This window comes from Aquila chrysaetos, chromosome 11 (genome assembly GCF_900496995.4).
Source record: "Aquila chrysaetos chrysaetos chromosome 11, bAquChr1.4, whole genome shotgun sequence".
In the NCBI taxonomy this organism is placed as follows: domain Eukaryota; kingdom Metazoa; phylum Chordata; class Aves; order Accipitriformes; family Accipitridae; genus Aquila; species Aquila chrysaetos.
In genome coordinates, this window is record NC_044014.1 from 30,466,035 (window position 1) to 30,479,313 (window position 13,279).

Here is a 13,279-nt window from a genome sequence, read left to right on the forward strand (position 1 = left end):
TGGGACGCTTGTCTAGCTATTTTGAAGGACACAACAGAATTTTGGGTAGGGAGTGGAATGACATGTCAGTGAGGTTTTCTTCCATTTAAAGCAAATATAAATTTACCACCCACGCAGTGGTTTCCAGAGACTTGGTCTCCAAAGGCGCTAGATTAATTTAGCTTTTGTGTGCTCACAGAGTAAACTGGGCAGGTTTGAAATGTATACTTAGAAAGATGTGGAAAAACTGACAGTATTTGGCTTTCACCCAGTCTAGGTTATCTCATGCCTAGGATTGTTCTGTGCATCCTCATTCTTGTCTCCAGAACTGTCCTTTTAGTTTTTCTCCTTTTGTTCAACAGCTTAATGGCAACACAGTTCAACAGGAATGATCGTTATCTTTGTTTAGCCCCCTACCTTCATAGGGTGTTTTCTTCTTTCTCATGGTAAATAGCTTACATCAGAATAATTTCTGAGCCCTTTAGTCAGCCTCCTTTATTTACCGTGGTACACTGAACAGATCTTGCTAAGACAACCAGCTATCTTTTACATTTCAATATGAGTCTCTTTGATGTATTGCATACATTCTCCATGTCTTTTTTCAATTACATTTACCTATACACACAATAAGACTGATATCTGCCTAAAGATGCACCTTAGGAACACAGAATTCCTTAATGGATAGTTGCTTTTCAAAGTCTGTAAGATTTGTATGTTAGATTCTGCATACCATTGATGAGCCAAACTTGTCTGTTTCAGTTTTTGTGTTGTCCCTTCAAATTTAACTGGATTTGTCCTCAGCTTCTTTCTGTTTCTGTGAGCAATGAAGATTGAAGTTCTAATATTCTGTTACAGGAATACTACAGAAGAGAAAAACGAGGTAGTCACGGTCACAGCCGGTAATGGAGATCGCTGGAGTTAGTGGTTATGGAAGCCTGAATATGTGACAGGAGTATCAAGCTCAAAGTAACTGGACTCCTTTTTGGTGATTTGAGATGCACAAATAGTGGAGCTCAACTTTAAAGCATGGTTTATAACATTGGAATGAGAGGGAAAAAAAAAACCCCAAAACCAACAAACAACCCCAAAACATCCTAGATTGTAAACCCTTGTTTTAGTTGACCTGACTGTGGAGCTCCATCTGCAAATGAAGCAGGTGGGAAACTGGCAACCCTGAACCAAGAAACTGCAGCAAGTTGATTATTTTTGCATGGTACAGACAAAAAAAAAAAAAAATATAGCTAACAACAGCTGCTTACCTTGTGTAAATAGAGGCAAAAGATGAGATTAAAACTGGCCATCAATTCTAGTATAGAAATACTGAAGCATCTGTCAAATATTTGACACTTATGAAACCAAACTTTGTTCACTCTGGCACTGCTGGAAGAGCATCTGGTAAAGAAGAGCAGAACCTGGAACAACATCAAACAAAGCCTTGCTCCTGGAAGGGTATTGCTATGGTAACTAAGTTATCTTAGCCTCATTCAGATCAATGTTCCTCTTCCCATTAGACCAGCCAAAAAGCATCAAAATGTCCCGCAGGTAATACAGATTCACAGAGCAAGTTTGGTATTTGTAGTAGTGAAGATATTTTGGTATTGTTTTTCAGATAGCGTACAAATCCTTACATTCTTAGAAATTAGGTCTCTAATACTAGAATGACTAAGGAGTGAAGCTGAAAACTAAATGCAGTGTGGTGGTTTCCATGGAACTTGTCACTTTGGGAGTGAATATTGTAATGAATACTCAGAAAATCTTGGTGGTGGTTTATTTCTGCTGTGTAAAAGGCTGAAACGTAGCCCAAGGTTTCCATCATGATGTGAAAGTACAAAATGCTGAGCTAATCAATCTGTTAATTTTCTGTTTTACTTTTCATGCAAATTACACCTATTTTAGCATAGTTGGATTATAAATCTTACCTTGAAGGCTTTGTGTTATATTGGCAGAAGAGGAAAGCATAAGTATACTGTCATATTCATGACTTGCTGAGGTCTAATCTTACTTCTAAATGCTGTTTCATGGGAGTATCATTCAGCTTCACAGCTATGGCTCTCCTGTGTTTAAAATGGAGATAAAATTTGTTTGTCAACATAAAGTTGTTCTGAGAATTAATTGCTTAATGTGGTATGTATGCACTGCTTTGAAACTTATGGCATATAGGTGATGAACATTATTACCAGGTAATTATTAATATACTGAATTCTAATTAAACCAACTACTGGGAGATGAAGAAGGTAGTGTCTGATTCTCCATTTTGATGTCAAGAATGCTACACAGTCATAAGCCTGACATAATGTGGTGAAGAAGCAGCTCTGGGAATAGCTGCTACTTTTATGGAATGCCTTTCATCACTATAATCTAATGGTAAAATGAGTACATTTGAGCATTTACTCTATTAAGGGAGTTATAACTGTAACTACTGCCAGACCGGCAGAGTTTAGCATAAACAGAAATGAAGTAAGGGTCCTGCACATCTCTGGATGGGTGATTAGTGATCTCAGGCAGCATCTTGGTTTGTCTTTTGTGACCACAGAGGTAAATGGTGCTGAGCTGTGGAGCGGTTTTGTCACAAACAAAATGTTTAACATATGTATTAAACTATGGGAATTTATTACAGAGAAGTATCTTAGCAAATGTGTGTATTAATGTGAACAGGTCATTGTGTTAGGGTAGGAAAAGCTCTGACTGCTTATCAAATATGAAGAGTTTAGTATCCAGGCTGGGGATGAAGGCTATGATTTATGAAAGTGGAAACTGTAAGACTAAATCTTCATGAGAACTAAGGAGTTCTGTGCACTCACTGTCTCAAAATTACAGTATTGGAATTGCGCAGTTAAAATTCTCTGCTGTAGACTGGGTGATTATTTAGTAACGTACAACAGTGCATTTTCATCTGAGACCATGAATTAACAGCTCCTTCAACTTCAGCAGTGCTGCAATTAAGAAATAATGATAGCCAGTAAATACAGTGTCTGAGTATCTTACCTAGTATGTACCTACCAACACTACAGCTACAAAAGCAAATTTGTTAAATCCATATCTGTGGTTTTTTCTGGGAATATAATAAAATCCAAACTGCAAAAGATGGAGGATTTGGGGGGCTGATTCATTAAGCCCTGTTGTTCACATCCAAAGCCACCCTATAATTCTGATAGTTGTCAAGATACTGAAAAGGAAGTGATTAACTGTTTATTTCCACTTTGCGTTGTACAGAAATCTGCAACTAAAAGGTTACTATTAAGTAGCAATCTTAAAATAGCTGACTGTGTGTGATGTCTTGCTGCTCCAGAAAAGGATTGTAAAATACTGTCCCATGTTTCAGGGTATCTCTAATTCATCATTGATGATGCATCATTATTTTGATGGTAAATTTGCTAGACTTTAATTCCTAGAACTGAAATATTTTGTAAACACAGTGGAGTAATGAGTATTGTTAAATATTAATGTATTGCACTAATTCTTGAATGATCTCTTCTGTGATCACACTAACCTAACAAAGTGTTTAGATTTTTTGTATGTTTTTGTGTTAACCAATTTATTTTGAAGCCTAAAGCTTAGTAAAGGAGCTCATTTAACATGTACATTATTATATTTAATCACTTGGTACATGCTAGTTTTCCTTCAAATAGTAGTTCTGTTCTTTCATCTTGCAGCTGTTTATAAAGGTCTAACATTAAGCATAATATTTGCAAAATTTTTCTTTAGGATAACATTTACATGAAATTTATTCATATAAGCAAGCTATTTTGGCTGATTTCCATCTAGATCATTATCATACAAGTCACTTTTCTGTGCTTATTTGCAAAATTCTTTTTTAATGGAAGCATTTCAATTAAGTTTAATTTTCATATTTTATTCGACATTTTCGGCAATATTTAGTTTCCTGCCAATGTGTTCTTTGGTCATTGGCAGTAGGCAACTGTATAATAGCCTAGACAGCAAGCTAAGAAATCTTGAGTTTCTTGGATATCAGTTATCAAAAAATTTATCATGTATTTTGGGGACATTTTGCTCTCTTTCTGTATGGCAGATTAAATGGTTTGGAGACCTTGGTTTTGATTTAGTTTTTCTAGCTTCTGATGTCAAGGATTTAACTGGTTTATGGAATGGACTGCATTTCTAGGTTGAGCTTTTATAAGAATGACTCTAAAGCAATCCTTGGTCTTACTGAGGTCTATCATAGGCTTTATCTGTTCTATCTTATTGCTCTCTGACTGTGATAACATTTGGAATATAGGCATATCTCAAAGGGCAATGATTCAAAACCTGCCTCTTCATATAGTTCAGTATAGTACAAATATTGATGAAGATCTGTATTTTCCCTTTTCTAATGCTGACTGTGGGAGGATGCTTGCAATTTATGTTGTTACATTAAGTATATTCTAAAGCTAGTATGGAGTTGAGAGCCAGGTTAAATAGCAGTCCCTGCTTAAATTGTCTGCAATCATTGCATCTGAAGAAGGCAGATGCAGAAAAATTTGACAAAAAAAGTACTTGTTAACTTTTTGCTCCATTTTGCTAAGCTGTATGAAGCCTGAAGCAGGTTTTAAAACAAATGTAACAGGCTAAGAGAGCAGTTCTTCCTTTTGCTTTTAATCTTTTTTCCTAGGGATCCAGTTTGATAATGGATTTTAAAAAATAAAAAAAAACCACAGGGAGCAAAAAGGTATTATCCAGCTTTGTAATTTCTGAGTATTTTCATTACTTACCACTTACTATACTTGGTAATAAATCTTGGAAAGAGAATTTGACTCTGAAGTTTACTGATGTTTGAAGATTTATTTCATACTGACGTTCTTGGGATAGGTCTCTGCTCTTTTACTCTTCCTGCATGTTTCCTTTCTACAGTTTTGTCTTTTATTCATTACTACATGCAAGCTTCAAAGAAAGAAGTAATCTTTAATCTTTTGATTCTACAGTGTGTTGTTCTGGAAAGAATCAAAAATGCTTTGTAAATTGAATAAAAATTACAAATTTTCATACAGCAGCCTGTAGAGGTCCCAAACAAGAGATGGCATCTTACTCTCGCAAGTTTTATATAAATAAATAGGATCTGGTGCCTAATGTTTTACTAATCTAAACAGATGGTATGACTGTATGTGCAGTGATGGGGAAACTTCTTAACATGTTGGCTGGTGGACAAAGTTCCAGCCAGTAGAGGATGAATAGCAGTACCCTAGTAGAACTTCACTCCCTTTCTGTGCTGTCCCCTTAAATTGAATCATAGAAGAAATGAAAAGGAATGTGCAAAAAATGGCTTCCAGCTACCAGAGACTTTCCCAAAATCTTAAGAGTTGAAAGTGATATATTCTTTTCTATGGAGAGGTGATTGTGGTAATGCATAATTAATTAAATATGTATGATGAAGTTAGCATGTCTCAAAAGAAAATTGGTATATTTTTTCATGGATAAGATGGCTTTGAAATATTTCTTTCCATGTTACATGGGTTAAAAAAAAAACCAACAACAACAAAAAAAAACCCCAAACCAAAGAAGACAAGTGCAGAGTGAGTAAATGACTTGAAGATCCTTCATAAGTAAAACAAATTGTGGAGAAAGTGGGAACAGGACCAAGACCTAGTTTCAGTCTGGAGGGTTTTGACCAGAAGAGAATTCCTCCCTCATGGGTAGTTTGTTCTGAAAATAGCTCAGAATGAGGGCACTGTGAAAGTTTTGGTTAGAAAAGGAATATGAAATCTTAAGTTAAGCTTCTACGTTGTCTCATATTCTTGGTGCAAGTCAAGCAATCAGAACTTTAATTACTATTAGACAACAAAAAAGGCATTCAGTCAGTGGATCCTGTGTAGAACACAGAAAAAATTCCAATTTGTCTTTGGTTGTGTCAGTCATCTACAAAGCTGACACCTGCAGCAGTGTTAAAGAAGCTGGCAGGATGAGAAGACAGATTTATCACGAATATCATGCAGATTGTGGGACATAAATTTTACTGATTCACTGGTTGTATTTTTAACAGCAAACTGCCCAAAGCCAAAAATGTACAAATAAAAAAAGTTTCCCTCTAATTCACCGAAAAACCAGCAGCCTGAGGACATGCTGATTTATACTGTATGCTTCTGTTCCTGGTTAGTGCCATCTGCCAATACGGCCTCCTGTCTCTGTAATGCTAGTCCTTTAGAATGTAAGTATCATGCTGGACTCTAAAGCAGATCCAGATTTGATAATTTTGTAAAACTGTACTAAAGATCAGGCAAGTAATCAAAACAAATTATAATTCTTTCTGCTTTTAGGATATGTTTAAACATCAAATTATTTTAATTATTTATGTTATAAAGTTTTAGGCCTCCCTCAAAGGGATATTTTAATCTTAATTATGTAGCTGCTGAAGGAAACTGCTGTGGTTTCACCCCAGCCAGCAACTAAGCACCATGCAGCTGCTCACTCACTTCCCCCCCACCCAGTGGGATGGGGGAGAGAATCAGGGAAAAATAAAGTAAAACTCATGGGTTGAGATAAGAACAGTTTAATAGAATAGAAAGGAAGAAACTAATAATGATAATAATAACAAAATGACAATAATAATAATAAAAGGATAGGAATATACAAAACAAGTGATGCACAATGCAATTGCTCACCACTCGCTGACCGATGCCCAGTTAGTTCCCAAGCAGCGATCCACACCCCCAGGCCAACTCCCCCCAGTTTATATACTGGGCATGATGTCACATGGTATGGAATACCCCGTTGGCCAGTTTGGGGCAGCTGCCCTGGCTGTGTCCCCTCCCAACTTCTTGTGCCACTCCAGCCTTCTTGCTGGCTGGGCATGAGAAACTGAAAAATCCTTGACTCAGTCTAAACACTACTTAGCAGCAACTGAAAACATCAGTGTTATCAACATTCTTCTCATACTGAACCCAAAACATAGCACTATACCAGCTACTAGAAAGAAAATTAACTCTATCCCAGCTGAAACCAGGACAGAAACTTTTAAAATTACTTACTAGTACCTTCATACTCTTAAATATCTTGTTTTCATCCTTGGTAGTTATATCAATACTTCATTATTATACCACTTAAAACTGACAGAACAGTATTGATACCTTGCATGGGCCTGCTATCCAGAAGGGCCTTATTACATGATGTGTGTTAATTCTGAAGTGAATCACTCAAACATGAACAGTTAGTTTGTTGGTGCCTGTTCTCACGAAGTACCTTCTGCGGCTTTCCTTGAACTCTGACTGTTCTTGGTCATTGTATAATAAATATTTATTTTAAGATGATGTTGTAACCTACAGATTCTTAAATATGTTGGCAGAGCACACTTTCAAATAGGAAAGGATGCAACTTCCCTGGTGAGTGTCAGTGTACTGGTGGACCAGATCCACCAGAGCTGGCATGAGGAAGTAAAAGTTATCACTGAGTCACCTACTCTCTGGGTTGTTATTCAGAAAATTACTGTTATATAAACTTTCTTGATAGGAGCTGCTGTAAACTGGTTAAAAAACCAAAGTCTTAGCTCCTTAGCTGATGTAAATCAGAGTTGCTTGCAGTGTTATGTGGAAGGGGTTTTTCCTGATGTTTTCAATGATAAAACAGTGGATCAAAAAATCCTCTTGCCTACTGCTTTGTAACAGCTGACTTAGCTTTCCTCTTACAGGAGCCACATTTTTTTTGTAGTTTCTCCATTGTAATGTTCCTCCAGTCCAACACGGTTAAAGTTTGCCAAAGTTCAGTGATTCCTTTGTTGTAACACTTCCAGGAAAGTAAAGAAATAGAAGGTCTTGACTTCTGGATTTCTCCTCTTTGCAGAGAACTTGTTGTCTTCCCACTCCTCTTCCTGGCAGATACACAACTCTGTTATCCTTCTCACAAGTCTCACCTGCTTTCCTGTCACTCTCCCTTACCATTTCAACAGTATTAAGCTGCCTCCCACATCTGAAAAGTAAAATTGCCTTTACTCCATCTCACTCATTATTTTACTCCATTGAACTCGTGCCTGGACAGATTCTTCCAATTACTGATGATCTATTTGCATAGTGGTTGGAGTATCTTCTTTTTCTAATGGAAGAGAAGCAGTCCTTTCTCCTTTTCACCACAAGAGACTAATTCCCCTGCCCTTTTATCCTTTATCTTAAGATGTCATCTTCTAGGGAAGATGAATTGTCACTTTGCTTGCATGGCATACTGTCAAACAGATAATGATCCAAGTGGGATATGTTCACTCAGTATTTACTGTAATAACACATGTAATGCTCAATTCAGAGTATCTTATGATTGGTACTTTTTTACCTGATGGAGACTTTGGGTGCTAAAGTCCAGATGTTGACAGGTGTTAACAAATGTATATATTCATTGGAATACATTTATTTCTATGGAGTACACATGCAAAAAAGTCTTAGAATCTTTGGATATGCTGGGCAGGCTTAATAGATGACACTAATACTGTCATGTGTTTTCCAGACTAATATTTAGGGGAAGTACCCTCAAGGGCTATGCAACTCAAGAACAATTCAAGAACTCCTAGTGCTTTTGGGAGATGGATCTCCCTGTTCTTCAGAGCTTTCTACTACAATATCAATACATCATCTCTCAGGAAAAATGAGATGGGTCTCCAATATTAACTTTACCTCAACTTGCTGAACAGTTTTTAAGGGATGGAAAAGCAGATATAAGAAATGAAAGAGTTCTGTAAGAAGGATTTCACATCATATAACCTGGGTGTTATATTGAAAATGAAAAACATAAAGCAACTGATATGCAAAATATTATGTGTAGTAGAAATACCTGCACAGGAAAAAAAAGGGCTGTTACTGTAATCCTAAAAAAAAAAAAAAAATCACGTTATTAAATAGTTATTGGTGTTTGTGAATGAAAACTATAGTGCCTGTATTCTGAATCAAATGCTAAAGAGATGATATAGGAGCCTGGCTGTAATGGTGCTTCCAAACCTGCATGTCAATGTAGCCAAAAAAAAAAAAAAAAAAGGAAAAATACTCAAGTGAAAACTGTTCTTTTGGGGTTTTATTGACCTTGCTCACATGGCTTTTCTGGGGCAGGGGTGTTTTGACTTTGAAGAAGTAGTTTTGCCTGCTAATCAGGTGGCTGTGTTCTTGAAGGTGAGGATAGAGGAAAGGTCACTGGTAAGGAATGGTCATCTAGGCATATTATCTGTAAATCATGTTTCTCTTCTGTTGAAATCATTCTGTCTCCAGAGTATCTGTCCTTACCAGCAAATAAGGCTTTTAGGATTGTCGTGGTTTAACCCCAGCCAGCAACTAAGCACCATGCAGCCACTCACTTATTTCCCTCACAGTGGGATGGGGGAATCAGAAGGGTAAAAGTGAGAAAACTCGTGGGTTGAGACAAAGACAGTTTAATAGGTAAAGCAAAAGCTGCACACACAAGCAAAGCAAAGCAAGGAATTCATTCACCACTTCCCATCGGCAGGCAGGTGTTCAGCCATCTCCAGGAAAGCAGGGCTCCATCACGTGTTAATGGTTACTTGGGGATACAAAATGCCATAACTCCAAATGTCCCCCCCTTCCTTCTGCTTCCCCCAGCTTTATATGCTGAGCATGATGTCATATGGCATGGAATATCCTTCTGGTCAGTTGGGGTCAGCTGTCCCGGCTGTGTCCCCTCCCAACTCCTTGTGCCCCCCCCCCCAGCCTACTCGCTGGTGGGGTGGGGTGAGAAGCAGAAAAGGCCTGGGCTCTGTAAGCACTGCTCAGCAGTAACTAAAACATCTCCGTGTTATCAACACTCTTTCCAGCACAAATCCAAAGCATAGCCCCATACTAGTTACTATGAAGAAAATTAACTCTATTCCAGCCAAAACCAGCACAAGGATGCAGAAAGTATTGCACAGTCTGGACAAATTCTGTTAGGTTATTCCTGATCAATTCTTTTGACCTGCTACTTGTCATGAGAACACATCAAAGCAGAGCTTCTATCAATTTGTTGTAAACATTAAATGTCGTTGATGCTGGAAAATTTGGTAATGCCTGAGAATTAAAGCCAAACAAAATTGTTTAGTTAACACAATTTTAATCAAGACTGCAGTTGATAACTCAGTCTATTGGGAACTGGGAGACCACATATTCATTTCCAATTCCCTTTCACTAAAACACTACATTCCACAATTAACTGAATAGAGAGCAAATATGTAGGTGTTTGAGCTTGGAGAATATACTGTTATCATAAAGAAGGGCTGAATACTAACCCATGACAGGCTATATATGATGAAGACTCAGTGGATTTTTCTAACTTCACTACTGTTAACCTGTGCAGTGCTATTTTCCCGGCTGTATTTGTGTATATAATGCTGCAAATGCACATTGCTTGATGGAAACAAAAATGCCATAATGTTGATGCTCTTTAGCCACTAGTAAATGCTTTTCAAAGCTTCCTTTCTGGAGGCTGAAAAAGGCATAGCATAGTAGTATTTGACCTCTGGAATGTAAAAGTACTTCTACACAAAGAATGTCTCCGAAGATATCTACAAAGGCAATCAATTAGAATGTCTTTGGTAATATTCCTGTAGGGTCATTCCAATATTTTATTCTACTGTAAGCTTTTTGGGCTTTTACTTGAGAAAATAAAGGATTCACTGGTTTTATTAAGAAACATATTGTTGGAATCTGTAAGAACCATCAGTGAGGGTCAACTGAATTATTCTCCATTTTCATGAATTCTCTGGAGATAACACTGACTTTTAGAAACACTGGCTGTTTAATATCTTTTTGAGAGAGGTGCTCTTTAGAATAGCATATATAAGCAGCTATGCATCGGGATTAGGAAGTGTTATTTGGCTTTCACAATTTGAATAATACTTTGTCACATAAAATAACTTATGGTTTATTTATACTCTAATTAGATACACAGTAAACCAGAAATTATTGGGTCTAACTAAACTGCGGAGAACTGCTTTAGGAGAAAAGGTAGAGTAATAGTTGGTATTTTATACATAACTTTCTAAACAGAAACATCTCTTCATAAAGCAAAAAGATCAAAAATAACTTTAAACAGTCCATAAAAGCTATAAAGTCATGTAGAACATGATTCATGGGACAAGCTTACAAAGGTCTTGTTCATCTCAGTCCTTTAATGTAACTTAAAGTATACACAAATTTTCAGTAAATGTAGGAACAATACTTGTTTTGATAATATGGTCTCTTACACTGTAGGTTACATGACCTAGAAGTTACTGCAAGATGAAGTGCAAGCACTTTTCTGATTGGTATGCAGCAGCAGTACTTGGCAGTTTCAGAATGAAAGAGATCAGAACCCAAATCAAAGTCAGTCTATGGACCTCAGCTTCAGAACTGACATGCTTGTAAATGCATTTGATCTGTTGAAATTTAAGTAGGAACAAGTAAAAGGTTTTGCTCCAACATCTGTCATGAATGCAGAGAATAAATTCTAGCATTGCTGTTTTATCCTTCAAAACTTAAAAGAAAGTTTTCCTCAAATTCTGTATTCCCTGCAACTTTAGTGTGTCAAAATATTTTTAATTATATAAACTTTGTACCAATAGTCTAAGGCTTCTGTTGCGGTTGTTACCATATCTGTCACTTCTGTGCTTCTTGGACAAATTAAGATGACTAAGCAAAACTGTTTTAATTTGTCACTGCCCTCAAAGACAGAGCTGGGCATAGCTGCCCAAACATGCCTAGCCTGACAGAATGCTGTCCTGGAGAAAAGGGTTGGTGGCAAAGATAGTGTCCTTCCCCTGTGAGGTTCTCTTTCAAATGCTGCTGGCAGATGAAAGGAGTACACCAAGCCCTGAACTGGATAGTTAGGTCAGCTACATACAGATACGGAGAGAGTTCTTGGGATACTCATCTTTACCCAAGATAAGTAAATTAAGAGTTCTTTCCCTTTTGTCATCCGTATTATTTTAAACCTTTTGAATATTGTAATTTATTTTCAGGATTTTGCGACGGATTTTTTTTAATCATTTTTCTGTTATTGTTGCTAAGGTTAAAAGGTAGTTCAGGGGGTTTACTTGCATATACAGAGTTCTGTGTCCATGGATATATTCAACCGTAAAGCCTGGATACTGGAGTGTTCTAGCTGGGCCCGCAATCCCTGTGTAATTCTTGGCTATCTAAAGCGAGTTTGGTGCCTTTATAGCTAGCTGTACAGGCTAGCCTGTGGATTTGCAATGCAGTGTTGCTGTGGAGGATAAGATTTCTCTCAGTTGGTTTCAGGCAGTGGTAGGGTACTGGATTGAGGACCTGAACTTCCTTAAGCAGTTTGTAACAGAGATATCATATGAAATTATCAGCTGTGTAGTGAAAAAGAGGATTAGAACATGTGCTTCTATTGAGAGAGAATGCATTACTGGCAAAATTAACATTAGTGCTCTCACAAAAATTTTTGGTTTGTTTTCAATAAAAGCTCACATAATGATACTGTTGGAACACAACTGATGCTACTGTATAAGCTCCCTGAAAATAATCTTCACTACTAAGTATAGGAGAAGCAAGCCTACAAATATCCCTATGTAATTAAAGGTCACTATAGCATTGCCATCAAGCTTATTTCAGAAGTTAGTATAAACCTATAGTATACTGCCATGGCTCACTCTTTCTAATGGAATCTATATTTATGATCTTGTAATGTGTCTTCTATTTAGCATTGTCAACAAAAGGTACTGTACATGTGTATTGGCTTGGTGTGGCAAGGTTTTGGTAGTGGGGGGGGTTACAGGGGTGGCTTCTGTGAGAGGCTGCTGGAAGCTTCCCCTGTGTTCGAGAGAGCCAATGCCAGCCGGCTCTAAGACGGACCCACTGCCAGCCAAGGCCGAGCCAATCAGCGATAGTGGTAACGCCTCTGGGATAACATTTTTTTAAGAAGGAAAAAAAAGTTGGGACAGACAGTAAACGGCAGCTGGAGAGAGGAGCGAGAACATGTAAGAGAAACAACCCTGCAGACCCCCAGGTCAGTGCAGAAGGAGGGGGAGGAGATGCTCCAGGCGCCGGAGCAGAGATTCCCCTGCGGCCCGTGGTGAAGACCATGGTGAGGCAGGCTGTCCCCCTGCAGCCCAGGGAGGTCCACGGTGGAGCAGATATCCACCTGCAGCCCGGGGAGGACCCCACGCTGGAGCAGGTGGGTGCCCGAAGGAGGCTGTGACCCCGTGGGAAGCCCGCGCTGGAGCAGCAGGCTCCTGGCAGGACCTGCGGCCCCCTGGAGAGAGGAGCCCACGCTGGAGCAGGTTTTCTGGCAGGACTTGTGACCCCGTGGGGGACCCACGCTGGAGCAGTGTGCTCCTGAAGGACTGCACACCGTGGAAGGGACCCACGCTGGAGCAGTTCCTGAAGAACTGCAGCCTGTGGGA

General features: G+C 38.3%; 1 long non-coding RNA gene across 1 annotated transcript; it reads right to left on the bottom strand.

Annotated features, from left to right (window-relative positions):
• Positions 1-1,080: 1,080 nt before the first annotated feature.
• Positions 1,081-7,094, bottom strand: LOC121233643. The gene is made up of 3 exons (XR_005933561.1): positions 6,945-7,094; positions 1,899-2,033; positions 1,081-1,371 (listed from the first exon to the last, which is right to left on the bottom strand). It is a non-coding gene; the product is annotated as an uncharacterized LOC121233643 (long non-coding RNA).
• Between the last annotated feature and the right edge of the window lie 6,185 nt (positions 7,095-13,279).